This window comes from Triticum aestivum, chromosome 5A (genome assembly GCF_018294505.1).
Source record: "Triticum aestivum cultivar Chinese Spring chromosome 5A, IWGSC CS RefSeq v2.1, whole genome shotgun sequence".
Taxonomy (NCBI): domain Eukaryota; kingdom Viridiplantae; phylum Streptophyta; class Magnoliopsida; order Poales; family Poaceae; genus Triticum; species Triticum aestivum.
In genome coordinates, this window is record NC_057806.1 from 41,603,771 (window position 1) to 41,620,814 (window position 17,044).

The following is a 17,044-nucleotide window of genomic DNA, read 5'->3' on the forward strand; positions in this document are numbered from 1 at the left end:
GGCGTGCGGTGCGTGGCGCGTGGGCATGGCCGCTGTCGCCCGTGGTCGGCCGCGGGCCGCGGGCTGCGGCGAAATGCCTGACATGTGCCCCTCCCCCTCTCGATCGCCGCGCGCACGTCTTTGTTTTTGCCCTCGTTGAGGAGGAGGTGACATGACCATGACAATGACACCCTGCTGCCGCCGCACACCTCCCGAGGCCAACGCCGAGGACAGGGCCGTCGCCGTCGCCAATGGGAATATCCATCGATCCGAGGCCCAGACACGCGGTGGGTGCGAGCGGGGCGCAACGGCGTCGCCGACCGGAGCCCGCCCGTCGCCATGGGCATGCACTTTGAACTTGAAGTGCATGAATTGGAACGAGCAGGGAGCTAGGAAAAATGTAAAACGAATGTGGTGACATGTTGATTCTCGTAGAAAATGAATGAAAACGCATCGATTGATAATAGGATTTATTATTTCTTCTTCCTCCTATGGTCTACTTTGCGTGCGTCTTGTGTTTTAAGTGGGACGAACGGGAAGCTTGGAGCCGCTGGTCATGGCGAGTAGCATAGCGCACTGACTGCAGGCGCTGCACCGGCCTGCACCATCCACCTATACTGTACCCTCTCTGCTCTCTGCGGTCAGGCAAAAGGGCAGGGGCAAAACGAATGGAATTGAAGGAAGCCCTGCCACAGCAACGCACAGCATGCATGCATCCATACGTATCCACGCAGACCGTCCTCGGTCGATGCATGCGGCATGCAGGGGCTGGACAATGTTCCAAACGGGAAAGCCAAAGCCTTCGTTCGGTCGACCACCACGCGTGCCTGCGTCTGCGTGGCCTGTCCGCACTAAATGCACGCGGCTTGACATGACAAGACATGCACGTTCAAATTTTTTTAGAGCACGCCATAGTTGTCACATATGGTATTTTCTCCGTTCCAAATGACTTGATAGTAATTTCTAACTTTGTCCAGAGTCAAATTCCTTCAAGTTTAATTAATTGGCGTACTGCGCATTTACTAGGTCGATCGAGTAATCCCATGCGTGCATGTGGCCGCCGATCAAAATACGTATTGAGACTGGGATGCATGCAGCTGGCCCGTTCTTGACGTGGGAGCATGGACTCAGTCGACCCGTCCGGTCATGGCGAGTAGGAGGACTGTAGGAGCACCGGCCCTGCGCGCCTACCCTCGATCGACCTGCATCGACGCCCATGTGTACCTATCGGCCTGCAGCCTGTAGGGGTGCCAGGCAAAGGGAGGCAAAACGGATGGAATTGAAGGAGGCGTCCTAGTCCTGCAACAGCGGCGCACAGCATGCCTGCATGCCTGCCTGCATGCCGCCGAACGCCGATGCATGCTTCGGCCGGGCAATGTCCCAAACGGCAAAGCCAAAGCCTCCGGCCGATGGACGCGCCCAGATCCACCACGCGTGGCCGGCCCTGACCCGCTGTGAACGCATGCATAGGTAGGGCGTGACATGACATGACATGCACGGTCAAAGTTTGAGTTACTACCTGCACTTGCTCGCAGTAGATGTAGATAGATAGGTATGGCCTGCGATGAATCTATCCCTACCGCTGGTGAGTACTGCCGCGCATTTACTGTTTACGTACGCTACGTGCCCTGCAGTGGATAGTAGCGACAGCTCTGTGCTTCCGTTTTACTGCTGCTGCTACCACCGGCCGGCCGACACTGTTTTTGATTAACTACACTGGCTAGATGCTACTAGTACTCCTAGTTGGAGTACTACTACACTAATCTATGCCCTCCTCGGTTACTGAAAGTAGAGAAAATTCCACGAAACTAAACGGAAAAGAAATACCCCCTCCGTTCCTTTGGCTCTCGGTCTTTGGCTCCAATTCCCTTTTCTGCTTGGTCCATGAGAAAATATGATCATTGTGACCAACATCTCCGGCTATTTCTCTAGTAAAAATCATTCGGTCTGATTGCTGCATGTTGCACTTCAAAAATTACTCGTATTATTAGTTGGCGAAACACACGAGGGATGAAGAAGATCCGCGGCGACCGTCCAATGGTCCGTCCGTGCGTGCTGTTAACCGCAGGAGCACGGGTGTACAGATATACGTATAGGGGGTCGAGACCAGCCCCGTGAGCCAGCCAGCCTGCAGATCGACCACAACGGCTTGCCGCTGCATACGTACGTACGTGGCGCAGTGCATCTAGCGTCACATCGGCCGGCATCCCATGCAGCAGACGGACGCAGCTAGCGTAGCATAGCATGCCGTGCATGTACGACGCCGGCGTCATGCACCACAGAGCGGCAGACAGGCCTACGCCGTGGTAGTGGTACCACGTACGTACAGTAGGTGTATATGCCAGGTGCTTGTCCGTTTGTTGCACGCGCCTGCCTGCGTCAGGCAGGAGCACGGCATGCATCATGCATGCACGCGCGTAATGCGTGCCTATATTCTCTGCGACAACAGCGTCCCAGCATGCCATGCCATGCATGCGTCGTGCCAAGCTCGCCGGCTGGCCGGAGCAGCGGCGCAGCGAGGCAGCTACGTCGTCGCGTTCCTCCGGCGAGACAGAGAGGTGGAGAGACGGCAGGTACGTACGTACACGCCAAGGCGTGCATCGATCCGTGTATCCATGAATATCGGAGTACGTGCAAAGCATGGACGGACGGCATGCATGTTGCATGCAGGTGCAGCTGCCCGCGGCTCTTAGAGCATAAATCCTTAAACCCTCGCTAGTATTTTAAGGGTCCAAAAATAATATTTTTTACACTTTTATGGATTAAAAAATAGGGGTAAAAATTAGAACCCTCAAACCAATCCTTATAACGGAATATTCCCATGAATGATGCCGTCGTTGCGCGCGGGAGGTCGACGGGGTGGCCGCCGGCACGGAGGCGACTAGCAGCGGCGGTCGCGGGCGTGGGCGCGGGAGTTGGGAGGATTTTTCCCTCCCGCGTAAGGATAACCGCCAAATGAGGATTGGGGTAGGTTTTGCTTCCCAACCCTTACTTTTGAGGATTGGGAGAGGGTTTGAGGGTTGGACCTTTAAATTTTTTTGAGAGTTTGAGGGTTAAAGGGTTTTAGTCTATGGTTTTTTCGACGAAAACTATATAAAAACAGTTATTTTTAGGGGTTTGAGGACTTTACTAGACTTGCTCTTAGCGTCTTAGCCGTGGATCTGTATACTGCAGGAGCACGTACGTAGTACGTGTCTGCGTTTAAAATCGTAGCGCAACAGACAACGAAACGGCCAAATCGACGACAGCGGGCGGCTGCAGTGAGGGAGGGGGTACAGAACATGCTCCAGGTAGGTTGCAGCGCAACGTCACATCAACATGTAGTACTAAATAGCGCCACCTCGTAGGTGTACGTACTTACGGTGTATACATCATTTCTAAATCAAACAACCATTTCCCGACTCCCGAGACTTAAATGAATAACCATTGTTTTGGCCATACTCTATTTAAAAATGGAGAAAAGGTAGTAATGGTTTTAGAATGCTCAGAAGTTTTTCGGTTTATTTGAGAAGTTTTTCGGTTTATTTGAGTCGTAGGCGTAGAAAAGATATTGGATGCAACTCAAGTGTCTTCATCATTGGAGTCGTTACAATATATACTGAAGACGTCTTGTGTCACAAGCCAACTAACCCTATAAAATCTTTTAAAGTTAGGGCATTACATGGTTAGAGATAAGAGAGAGATCAATTGGAGAAATGCACAGATACATCACGTTTAACAACCCCCTCCCCCTGCACGCAATCTGAGTGTCGGTGTCGGTGATGCAAAGACTGGAACGAAACTCCTGGAATGCAGCAGTTGACAACACTTTGATTATAATGTCTGTAAACCATTGAGTGGTCGGTACATGAAGCACACGAAGCTCTGAAAGTGCCCTTCTACACCCGAGCTTAAATGAGATCGGGATGAACAGTAACTCGAAAAATATTAAAAAAATGTTTAAAAGTATCTGATCTTTTGATGGAAAACTTTGACAAGTGCTCTAATAGCTTGCAAAATTTTATCACGAAATCACATTTGCGGAAGTCGTGGCAAAACAGACAAAACCAGTGCTCCAAAATGCCTTCGAAAATAGCATTTTCAGAGTATCAAGTTTGTTTTTTTGCCACTAACTTCAACAAACGTGATTTCATGATGGAACTTTGCAAACTCTTGGAACATTTGAGAAAGTTTGTCATAAAAAATTCAGATTTTTTTGAACACTTTTTAAGTATTTTTTGATTTGACTGTTCACCCGGCTGCAAAAACTTCATGTCAACGAAACTCACTCAATTGTACGTTCTCGCGCACAAAGTGAACATCTAGCTCGATGTGTTTGGTGCTCTTATACTGCACCGGATTGGTAGCGAGATAGGTGGCTGAAACATTGTCACAGAAAACCATCGTAGCCTTGGGAACAGGGACCCGAAGCTCACCAAGGAGATGACGCAACCAACAAGTCGCAGCTACAACGTCGGCCACCGCACTGTACTCAGCTTCGGCGTTCGAGCAGGATACAGTGGGTTGCCGCTTAGAGGACCATGAGATGAGCGAGTCGCCAAAGAAGACACAATAGTCGAACACTGATCGTCGTGTGTCGGGGCACCCGGCCCAATCCACATATGCAAGAAGCTCGGTGGATGTACCCTATATATTGGATCAAATAAAGCAAACAAGGCATGAAGATATGGAACTAATAAATATGCATGCACAAGCCTAGCAAGATCCAAGGAGAAATTTTTTGGACACAAGAACACATAAACCACTCCTACCTCTTGAGCACTGCGTTGGTTTTCCTAAAAAAGGAAGGGATGATGCAGCAAAGTAGCGTAAGTATTTCCCTCAGTTTTTGAGAACCAAGGTATCAATCCAGTAGGAGGCTACGCGCGAGTCCCTTGTACCTGCACAAAACAAATAAATCCTCGCAACCAACGCGTTAAGGGGTTGTCAATCCCTACACGGCCACTTACGAGAGTGAGATCTAATAGATATGATAAGATAATATTTTTGGTATTTTTATTGTAAATATGCAAAGTAAAAGCAAAAGGAAATAACTAAGTATTTGTAGATTAATATGATAAAGATAGACTCGGGGGCCATAGGTTTCACTAGTGGCTTATCTCGAGAGCATAAGTATTCTACGGTGGGTGAACAAATTACTATTGAGCAATCGACAGAATTGAGCATAGTTATGAGAATATCTAGGTATGATCATGTGTATAGGCATCACGTCCGAGACAAGTAGACCGACTCCTGCCTGCATCTACTACTATTACTCCACTCATCGACCGCTATCCAGCATGCATCTAGAGTATTAAGTTAACGAAAACAGAGTAACACCTTAAGCAAGATGACATGATGTAGAGGGATAAAATCATGCAATATGATGAAAACCCCATCTTGTTATTCTCGATGGCAACAATACAATACGTGCCTTGCTGCCCCTACTGTCATTGGGAAAGGACACCGCAAGATTGAACCCAAAGCTAAGCACTTTTCCCATTGCAAGAAAGATCAATCTAGTAGATCAAACCAAACTGATAATTCGAAGAGACTTGCAAAGATAACCAATCATACATAAAAGAATTCAGAGAAGATTCAAATATTGTTCATAGATAGACTTGATCATAAACCCACAATTCATTGGTCTCAACAAACACACCGCAAAAAGAAGATTACATCGAATAGATCTCCACAAGAGAGGGGAGAACATTGTATTGGGATCCAAAAAGAGAGAAGAAGCCATCTAGCTACTAACTATGGACCCGTAGGTCTGAGGTAAACTACTCACACTTCATCGGAGGGGCTATGGTGTTGATTTAGAAGCCCTTCGTGATCGATGCCCCCTCCGGCGGAGCTCCGGAACAGGCCCCAAGATGGGATCTCGTGGATACAGAAAGTTGCGGTGGTCGAATTAGGGTTTTGGCTCCGTATCTGATCGTTTGGGGGTACGTAGGTATATATAGGAGGAAGGAGTTCGTCGGTGGAGCAACAGGGGGCCCACGAGGGTGGAGGGCGCGCCTGGGGGAGGTGTAGGCGCGCCCCCTACCTCGTGGCCTCCTCTTTGGTGTCTTGACGTAGGGTCCAAGTCTCCTGGGTCTTGTTCGTTGAGAAAATCACGTTTTCGAAGGTTTCATTCCGTTTGGACTCCGTTTGATATTCCTTTTCTTCGAAACCCTAAAACAGGCAAAAAACAATAATTCTGGGCTGGACCTCCGATTAATAGGTTAGTCCCAAAAATAATATAAAAGTGGATAATAAAGCCCAATAATGTCCAAATCTGTAGATAATATAGCATGGAACAATAAAAAATAATAGATACGTTGGAAACGTATCAAGCATCCCCAAGCTTAACTCCTGCTCGTCCTCGAGTAGGTAAATGATAAAAACAAAATTTTTGATGTGGAGTGCTACTTGGCATAATTTTGATGTAATTCTTCTTAATTGTTGTATGAATATTCAGATCCGAAAGATTCAAGACAAAAGTTCATATTGACATAAAAATAATAATACTTCAAGCATACTAACTAAGCAATTATGTCTTCTCAAAATAACATGGCCAAAGAAAGTTCATCCCTACAAAATCATATAGTTTAGTCATGTTTCATTTTCGTCACACAAGAATGTTCTCATCATGCACAACCCCGATGACAAGCCAAGCAATTGTTTTATACTTTAGTAATCTCAAACCTATAAACTTTCAAGCAATATATGAGCGCGAGCCATGGACATAGCACTATGGGTGGAATAGAATATAATGAGGGGGGTTATGTGGAGAAGACAAAAAAGGAGAAAGTCTCACATCAACGAGGCTAATCAATGGGCTATGGAGATGCCCATCGATTGATGTTAATGCAAGGAGTAGGGATTGACATGCAACAGATGCACTAGAGCTATAAATATATGAAAGCTCAACAAAAGAAACTAAGTGGGTGTGCATCCAACTTGCTTGCTCACGAAGACCTAGGGCACTTGAGGAGGCCCATTGTTGGAATATACAAGCCAAGTTCTATAATGAAAAATTCCCACTAGTATATGAAAGTGACAAAACAAGAGACTCTCTATCATGAAGATTAATGTGCTACTTTGAAGCACAAGTGTGGCAAAGGATAGTAACATTGTCCCTTCTCTTTTTTTCTCTTTTTTTGGCCTTTCTCGTTTTTTATATGGCCTTTCTTTTTTTATAATTCCTCACCTGGGACAATGCTTTATAAAATGATGATCATCACACTTCTATTTATTTACAACTCAATGATTACAACTCGATACTAGAACAAAAGATGACTATATATGAATGCCTCCGGTGGTGTACCGGGATATGCAATGGACCAAGAGTGACATGTATGAAAGAATTATGAACGGTGGCTTTGCCACAAATACTATGTCAACTACATGATCATGCTAAGCAATATGACAATGATGAATGTGTCATGATAAACGAAATGGTGGAAAGTTGCATGGCAATATATCTCTGAATGGCTATGGAAATGCCATAATAGGTAGGTATGGTGGCTATTTTGAGGAAGATATAAGGAGGTTTATGTGTGAAAGAGCGTATCATATCACGGGGTTTGGATGCACCGGCGAAGTTTGCGCCAACTCTCAATGTGAGAAAGGGCAATGCACGGTACCGAAGAGGCTAGCAAGGATGGAAGGGTGAGAGTGCGTATAATCCATGGACTCAACATTAGTCATAAAGAACTCGCATACTTATTGCAAAAATCTACAAGTCATCAAAAACCTCGGCACTACGCGCATGCTCCTAGGGGGATAGATTGGTAGGAGAAGACCATCGCTCGTCCCCGACCGCCACTCATAAGGAAGACAATCAAATAACACCTCATGTTTTAAATTTGTTACATAACGTTTTCCATACGTGCATGCTACGGGACTTGCAAACTTCAACACAAGTATTTCTCAATTTCACAACTACTCAACTAGCATGACTTTGATATTATTACCTCCATATCTCAAAACAATCATCAAGCATCAAACTTCTCCTAGTATTCAAATCACTCATAAGAAAATTTTACTAATCTTGAATACCTAGCATATTAGGATTTTAAGCAAATTACCATGCTATTTAAGACTCTAAAAATAATGTAAGTGAAGCATGAGAGATCAATAGTTTCTATAAAACAAATCCACCACCGTGCTCTAAAAGATATAAGTGAAGTACTAGAGCAAAACTATATAACTCAAAAGATATAAGCGAAGCACAGAGTATTCTAACAAATTCCAAGTCATGTATGGCTCTCTCAAATTGTGTGTACAGTAAGGATGATTGTGGTAAAATAAAAAGCAAAGAATCAAATAATACAAGATGCTCCAAGCAAAACACATATCATGTGGTGAATAAAAATATAGCTCCAAGTAAAGTTACCGATAGAAGTAGACGAAAGAGGGGATGCCTTCCGGGGCATCCCCAAGCTTTGGCTTTTAGGTGTCCTTAGATTATCTTGGGGGTTCCATGGGAATCCCCAAGCTTAGGCTCTTGTCACTCCTTGTTCCATAATCGATCAAATCTTTACCCAAAACTTGAAAACTTCACAACACAAAACTCAAAGTAGAAAATCTCGTGAGCTCCGTTAGCGAAAGAAAATAAAAGACCACTTCAAGGTACTGTAATGAACTCATTCTTTATTTATATTGGTGTTAAACCTACTGTATTCCAACTTCTCTATGATTTATAAACTATTTTACTAGCCATAGATTCATAAAATAAGCAAACAACACACGAAAAACAGAATCTGTCAAAAACAGAACAGTCTGTAGTAATCTGTAGCTAGCGCAAGATCTGGAAACCCAAAAGTTCTAAAATAAATTTCTAGACGTGAGGAATATATCTATTAATCATATCCAAAAATAATTAACTAAATATCACTTTCCAAATAAAAATGACAGCAGTTCTCGTGAGCGCTAAAGTTTCTGTTTTTTACAGCAAGTTTAACAAGACTTTCCCCAAGTCTTCCCAACGGTTCTACTTGGCACAAACACTAATTAAACACAAAAACACAACAAAAAAACATAGTCTAGATAAATTATTTATTTAATAACAGCAAGGAAAAATATTGGGTTGTCTCCCAACAAGCACTTTTCTTTAAAGCTTTATAGCTAGGCATACTATTTCAATGATGCTCACATGAAAGACAAGAATTGAAGCACAAAGAGAGCATCATAAAACATGTGAAAAAAACATCTAAGTATAACATACTTCATATGCATAGGCATCTTATATGCAAACAAATTTTCATGGCAAGAAAGAATTAGCATATGCAAGGAAGCGGAGAGAAACAGTAGCAATCTCAATATAACGAGAGGTAATTTAGTAACATGAAAATTTCTACCACCACATTTTCCTCTCTCATAATAATTACATGTAGGATCATAATCAAATTCAACAATATAGCTATCACATAAAATATTTTCAACACGATCCACATGCATGCAAAGTTGACACTCTTCCAAAATAGTGGGATTAACATTATCTAAAGTCATGACCTCTTCAAACCCACTTTTATCAAAAATTTCATAAGATTGAACATTCTCCAAATATGTGGGATCTAAAGTTGACACTCTTCCAAACCCACTTTCAATAATATTGCAAACACTATTATCAATCTCATATTCATCATGGGGCTTAAATAAATTTTCAAGATCATAAGAAGAATCACCCCAATCATGATCATTGCAACAAGTAGAGGACATAGCAAAACTAGCATCCCCAAGCTTAGGGTTTTGCATATTATTAGCACAATTGATATCAAGAGAATTTATAGTAAAATCATTGCAATCATGCTTTTTATTCAAAGATCTATCGTGAATCACTCCATAAAGTACTTCATCATAATTTTCAGATTCACGAATTTCAAGCAAAACTTCATAAAGATAATCTAGTGCACAAAACTTACTAGCAATTGGTTCATCATAGTTGGATCTCTTAAAAATATTAGCAAGCGGATGAGGATCCATAGGTCTTAGGTTCTCTTTTTAGTAATAAATAAACAACTATTCCAACCATACGAGCAAACAAGAAACAGGCAAAAAAGGGGCAAAAAGAGAAAGAGATGGAGGATAGAGAGAGAGGGCGAATAAAATGGCAAGGGTGAAGTGGGGGAGAGGAAAACGAGAGGCAAATGGCAAATAATGTAATGCGGGAGATAAGGGTATGTGATGGGTACTTGGTATGTTGACTTTTGCGTAGACCTCCCCGGCAACGGCGCCAGAAATCCTTCTTGCTACCTCTTGAGCACTGCGTTGGTTTTCCCCGAAGAGGAAGGGATGACGCAGCAAAGTAGCGTAAGTATTTCCCTCAATTTTTGAGAACCAAGGTATCAATCCAATAGGAGGCTACGCGCGAGTCCCTCGTACCTGCACAAAACAAATAAATCCTCACAACCAACACGTTAAGGGGTTGTCAATCCCTACACTGCCACTTACGAAAGTGAGATCTGATAGATATGATAAGATAATATTTTTCGTATTTTTATGATAAAGATGCAAAGTAAAATAAAAGCAAAGTAAAAGCAAAAGGAAATAACTAAGTATTGATAGATTAATATGATAAAGATAGACCTGGGGGCCATAGGTTTCACTAGTGGCTTCTCTCGAGAGCATAAGTATTCTACGGTGGGTGAACAAATTACTATTGAGCAATTGACAGAATTGAGCATAGTTATGAGAATATCTAGGTATGATCATGTATATAGGCATCACGTCCGAGACAAGTAGACCGACTCCTGCATGCATCTACTACTATTACTCCACTCATCGACCGCTATCTAGCATGCATCTAGAGTATTAAGTTAACGAAAACAGAGTAACGCCTTAAGCAAGATGACATGATGTAGAGGGATAAACTCATGCAATATGATGAAAAACCATCTTGTTATCCTCGATGGCAACAATACAATACATGCCTTGCTGCCCCTACTGTCATTGGGAAAGGACACCGCAAGATTGAACCCAAAGCTAAGCACTTCTCCCATTGCAAGAAAGATCAATCTAGTAGGCCAAACCAAATTTATAATTTGAAGAGACTTGCAAAGATAACCAATCATACATAAAAGAATTCAGAGAAGGTTCAAATATTGTTCATAGATAGACTTGATCATAAACCCACAATTCATCGGTCTCAACAAACACACCGCAAAAAGAAGATTACATCGAATAGATCTCCACGAGAGAGGGGGAGAACATTGTATTGAGATCCAAAAAGAGAGAAGAAGCCATCTAGCTACTAACTATGGACTCGTAGGTCTGAGGTAAACTACTCACACTTCATCGGAGGGGCTATGGTGTTGATGTAGAAGCCCTCCATGATCGATGCCCCCTCCGGCGGAGGTACGGAACATGCCTCAAGATGGGATCTCGTGGATATAGAAAGTTGCAGCAGTGGAATTAGGGTTTTGGCTCCGTATCTGATCGTTTGGGGGTACGTAGGTATATATAGGAGGAAGGAGCTAGTACGTTGGTGGAGCAACAGGGGGCCCACGAGGGTGGAGGGCGCGCCTGGGGGGGCGCCCCCTACCTCGTGGCCTCCTCTTTGGTGTCTTGACATAGGGTCCAAGTCTCCTGGGTCTTGTTCGTTGAGAAAATCACGTCCTGAAGGTTTCATTCCGTTTGGACTCCATTTGATATTCCTTTTCTTCGAAACCCTAAAACAGGCAAAAAACAGCAATTCTGGGCTGGGCCTTCGGTTAATAGGTTAGTCCCAAAAATAATATAAAAGTGCATAATAAAGCCCAATAATGTCCAAAACAGTAGATAATATAGCATGGAGCAATCAAAAATTATAGATACGTTGGAGACGTATCAACCACAAGTACTCCAATAACATCACAAATCATTCATGTTGTCTAAATTACATTGACGTGATGAATCAATACATGATCACACACAAAGTTCTACATAAGAACTAAGCAAAGCCCATGAGCATACAATATATATATTTCAGACATTCTCATAAGCATATCTTACTCGACTGGATATATGATAGTAAAAGCAATGAGATAACCAGCTCCCATAACTACACAAAACCAAGACGATGAACTCGAACAACAGAAAGAGAGAACACATTTGGCAAAATAAAAATAAAATGCAAGTTCAAGCAAGAGACGAGATGAAGATTATCATGAGGCTCTACCACATAATGAATACCATGTATAAGAGAACAAATGGTACTTTGAATTATCATTCGGCGGTAGATTCCAAAATAAGTATAAGATCATCTATACTCAGACAAGCATAACATGAGCATTTAGCAATAAGCACAAAGCTTGGAAAACATATTCTTAAGATTCCAATTAGGTAGATCATCATGTAAAGCAACAATTGGAATGGCTTCAATCAAACATTTTTCAAGTAAGGTCTATAAGATAAACCATGGATAACATCGCACGAGAATATCACTCTCAAAACAAAGCATTGCATGCCATAGAGATATAAGATAATCTCAAATATACATTCTATGTAGCATTCAATTGTTCACATTAACAAGGATTGTGATATGCACAGAGCATATCACTCCCCCATAATGTGATAATCCGTGTATTATCCATGAGAGAAAATTGAAATCCAACTAAAGATAATCAATTGATGAGAACTTGAATTTCAAATGAACTTGACATACCACATAGTAGCTAGGTAATCGCACTCTAAATACTAGGTGATATCATATACACACACACTTTAGGTTTGTGATGTGCATAGAGCATAACACTCCTCAAAAGAGCCCAATAAGATGCAATGAAGGCTCCAGACTACACATGGAACTATATGATGTGCATAGCAACCTACATGTGCTAGATAACAGAAATTAAGCATACTCGGAGGCCAACATATACAAACACAAGCTAGGTACAAAACCTAAACATGAGAGGGCTAGTAACTTTCAATGTAGACAATATAAATACAAGTTACCACCACGAGGAGCATTGGAATGACAAATATTATGATGCTCCACTTGACTTGGCTTAAAACATAATAAATGGTGAGAAACATTTTCCTTCGTGAACTAGCCAAGTCTCCAATGCCCTCCACACACCTATTGATGAAGTTTGAGCTCGATTGTCCCCAACAAAGTTGGGTCCTAAGAAGTTCGTAAGAATAGGCTTGGCAACCCAGATGGTCTTATCCACTTTTAAACCTCTTTGGGCCCCAACATACTTGGCAAACAAATTGCCAAAACTATCCTTACTAAGTGAATAATGATCATTGATAATCGGAGGCTTAGAGATCTTACTGTTAGGACATGATGAAGCTATGTGTCCCTTCTCACGGCAAATATGGCAATATGTACACCCACTTCTCTTCTTCTTTACTTTCTCAACTTGGGGAGCATTATCTTCATTAATCATGGGTATAGGCCTTTCTTGATCTTAAGAATGAACTTGAGGCCACTTCCCACATTGCTTTTTATTTGAGGCCTTCTTCTTTAGTGGACAAGATTTCACATGGTGTCCTACATTCTTGCACTTGAAGCAATTAATGTTGGCCAAATTCTTGACTTGATCTTGTCCCTCCTTCTTGTTATTTGACTTCTTGTTGAAGATGAAGTCATGTCCACTTCTGTCTTGATGATTCTTTTTCATACTTAAGATATCATCGCACCATCTTTCCAAGCCTTTCTTCAAGATAGTGACTTGTGCCTTGAGCTCTTCATTTTCCTTTACAAGGTTAGTATCACCAAAAGTACTAGAGGAAGTTGGGGCATCATTGTTAGAGCAACAAGGTATGGTGAGCAATTCATCACAACATGTAGTCACATGATGTAGAGAGTAATTGCAAGGACTAGCACATGGCAATAAAGTACTTTGAGTAGAAGGTGTGCTAATGTCCACACAAGACTCACAAGATTTTACCTTAGTGATGTAGCGTCATGAGATAACTTTAACATATCATGAGAGATTAGAAGATCCTCATGAGTGCCCAAGAGCCTTTATGACTTTCTTCCAATTTCCCATAATTCCTAGTTAGCGGAGCAAGTTGAGCACATAACTCAACACTTTCTTTCAAAGTTGATACTTCACATGAAGTAGATTTAGTTGCACAAGAGTCATTGACTATATGAGAGGAGCAAGTAGCAATTAGAGACTTCTCATGAGTTGTTTGGAGCTCCTCATGAGACTTAGAGAGTTTGATGAGCTCCCCCTTGACATTATTGCATTCAAGGAGAATGAGATCAAAGTTCTCTTTAAGTTTACCATGAGCAATTTCAGTCTCTCCTTTTGAAGTTCTTATGTCTCTAAACGATTGATGAGCCTTAGCAAGTTCATGTTCAAGTTGTTCACTTTTAGCTTGCTCGTTAAGAAATAAATCATTATGTTTTTCAAAGCAAGCAAGAACATCTTGGAATATTTTTATATGTGTTGTTTTTAGCTCTATGAAGAGTTTTCCCAATCTCATAGAGATTTTGAGTCAAGTCGTCATCCTCATCCTCATTACAACTATCATCGTTATCACTAAGAGATGATGATACCTCATGATTACCTCTTGCCGTGAGGGACATGTGAACAAAGGGGGTTGATGCTGATTCTTTTGGAGAAGAGGGTTCTTCATCAATCAAGTGTGCCTCGTCCTCCATGTCATTACCTTGTGGTATGCCACATATCGGTGAAGTTGAAGATGTTGAAGTATGCAAGTGCTACTTGTGAGCTGCTTTGGGATTTCCTTGAAGAGGAGAGGATGATGCAGTACAATAGAGATAAGTATTTCCCTTAGTTAAGAACCAATGTTATCAATCCAGCTTGAGGCGGCAACAGTCCTAAATTCACCAAAGTTTGCAACTTTAGCTCTGAAGAAGTGGATTTTTCCTAGTTGACCGTTTTGTTGGTATTGGGAGGCATTTTGCATGTTTCTGACAGAGAATGAAATTACAATGATTAAAAAACGGATATAATCCAGAAAATCATAAAGATGTTCTAGGTCATAACAATAAACAACGCAGCTATTGGGATTAAGCCGGCATATGGTAGTCTGCAGCTTCAACTGATGATTCACATTTGATCTACGAGCCGACCAAAGGTTAAGCCCACACATGGTCAGCTACACTTTTCCACTAGTGGTTTGCAATGAATCTATGAGTCGGTCAACAATTGAGCTGGCGTGATATGCTAACCAGGTTTACAAGTTTGGTAAAAGAGATAGCAAATTCTATGGGTAAAGCAAGTCAGAAACAAAAATTGTGGGATTCAGTTAACAAAATAGATCTAGAAATTACTGGAAAAGGAAAATAAAAAGATATAGCTATAGCCGAAGCAGTAGGAGCATATCGATGAACACAACAGAAGCTAATGGGATCTACCAGATGTTGGGAAAGGGATCTACACCGAAGAATACTATGGCTGGATATTTCTAAAATACGCCATTAGGACAAACATGGATCTGTGGGGATAAAAGAGCATGAACTGCGAAGAACATGCCATGAACGCCATGGCGGAATAAGGGCAGTGGGAACTTATAGATCTGTGAAGATTCAGAAGTTGAAGAAGGTTGATGACGCGACCATGACTCCTCTGATGAAAGCTCTGTTGCTTTCCCCTCGCTGGTGTAGACGACAGTCGAATGGGGCGGCGAGCTTCAAGCGGCGCAGAGCGTATGCGGCGACAGGAGGAAGGCGAGGGCGAGAGGAAGGAGTACAAGAGGAATGGGGAGGCTTGTCACATTTTTATAAGGGGATGAGAACTCGAAACGGCAGGCGTGAAGCCCTGGGGTGCGCATTGAATGTTGGCACAGAGGGCTCCTCGATTTTCGCGCTTGACAAGACCATACATATCCACTCAAAGATTCATTATGAGATCATCTGTTGAATACGGGAAAATGGTCACATGACATCATGATGTGGAGTATGCTGAAAATACCAAGTGTGGGAAATCCTTACAAGCCGCTAAGGATGATTGACCCAGCCAGAGTATATAAAGAGAAGAAATGGAGATGACAAGAGTAGTTTCCCCGGCTTAACAACATAAAACCCGGGTTCATCTTTGATGATTCATTTTCTTTCAATTTTCTTATTTGTTTTTCCAGATGCAATTTAGCATGGATAAATCCAAGCCAAATTGGGGGCTAGTGTTGGGGATATTTCCCTAACACCATAATTGGGCAGAAGAAATGACCCGACCCCAAGCTTCGAAATATCGGATATTGGGTTCGTATCGGTTTGGTTTTGACATATCAGATGTCGGATATCGGGTGATATATCACACGATATGTAGATATATCGGAGAAACATATCTAGTTTTTCTTCATTCTTCTTCTTCAAAACATTTATTTTTAGTAAAAGCAAATGTATGATGTCAATGCTTTAATATAACAATTTTGGATTCCTAGTTTATTAACTTATTGATTAAGAAACTATTACGAAAAGATTCACAAAATCCTTACTTATGAATAAAAACAATACGACATATATGCATTTGTATGAAACATTGTGCATGACTTTGATAATATATAATGAAGTTGTACATGCATAATCATATTTCACTGCTTTCTAATAAAGAATTGTTTCCATCTACATATCGTTCTATATCGGTGGACATATTGGGCTACATATCAGCCATATCGGTCGATATTTTGGTCCATATCGGATGATATGTTGGAAAATGATATTTACCAAATGATATGTTATGTTCATATCGGTAGGGCCCCAAAAGTGACATATCGGCCTATATATCGGTCGTATCGGCCTAGATTTAAAAGCTTGCCCGACCCAGAGCACGCCGGCTCGTGGGTCAGTTCAACCTCACTGGCCACTATGTGACGGAGGCCCATAAGACTAAGATGAAGGCAAGCTTGTCATATTGTTTGATGGGCCGGCTCGACGAGGCCCAACGAAGAAGACCCTTTACTTAAGGGGATAAGTAGAATAGGATACGGGTGGTAGTATACCCGGACTCTGTTGTAACCTCAGGGCCTCAACCTGTATATAAAGGGGAGCCCCTGGGGTGGAAAGGACTAAGTTGCAATCATTGAGAGCTAGATTAGCGAATCCGCATCCTTGTAATTGAGATCTCAAGTAATATCAATCAAGCAGGTAGTAGGTCTTTACCTCCACTGTGAGGGGCCGAACCTGGGTCTACCTGGCCAA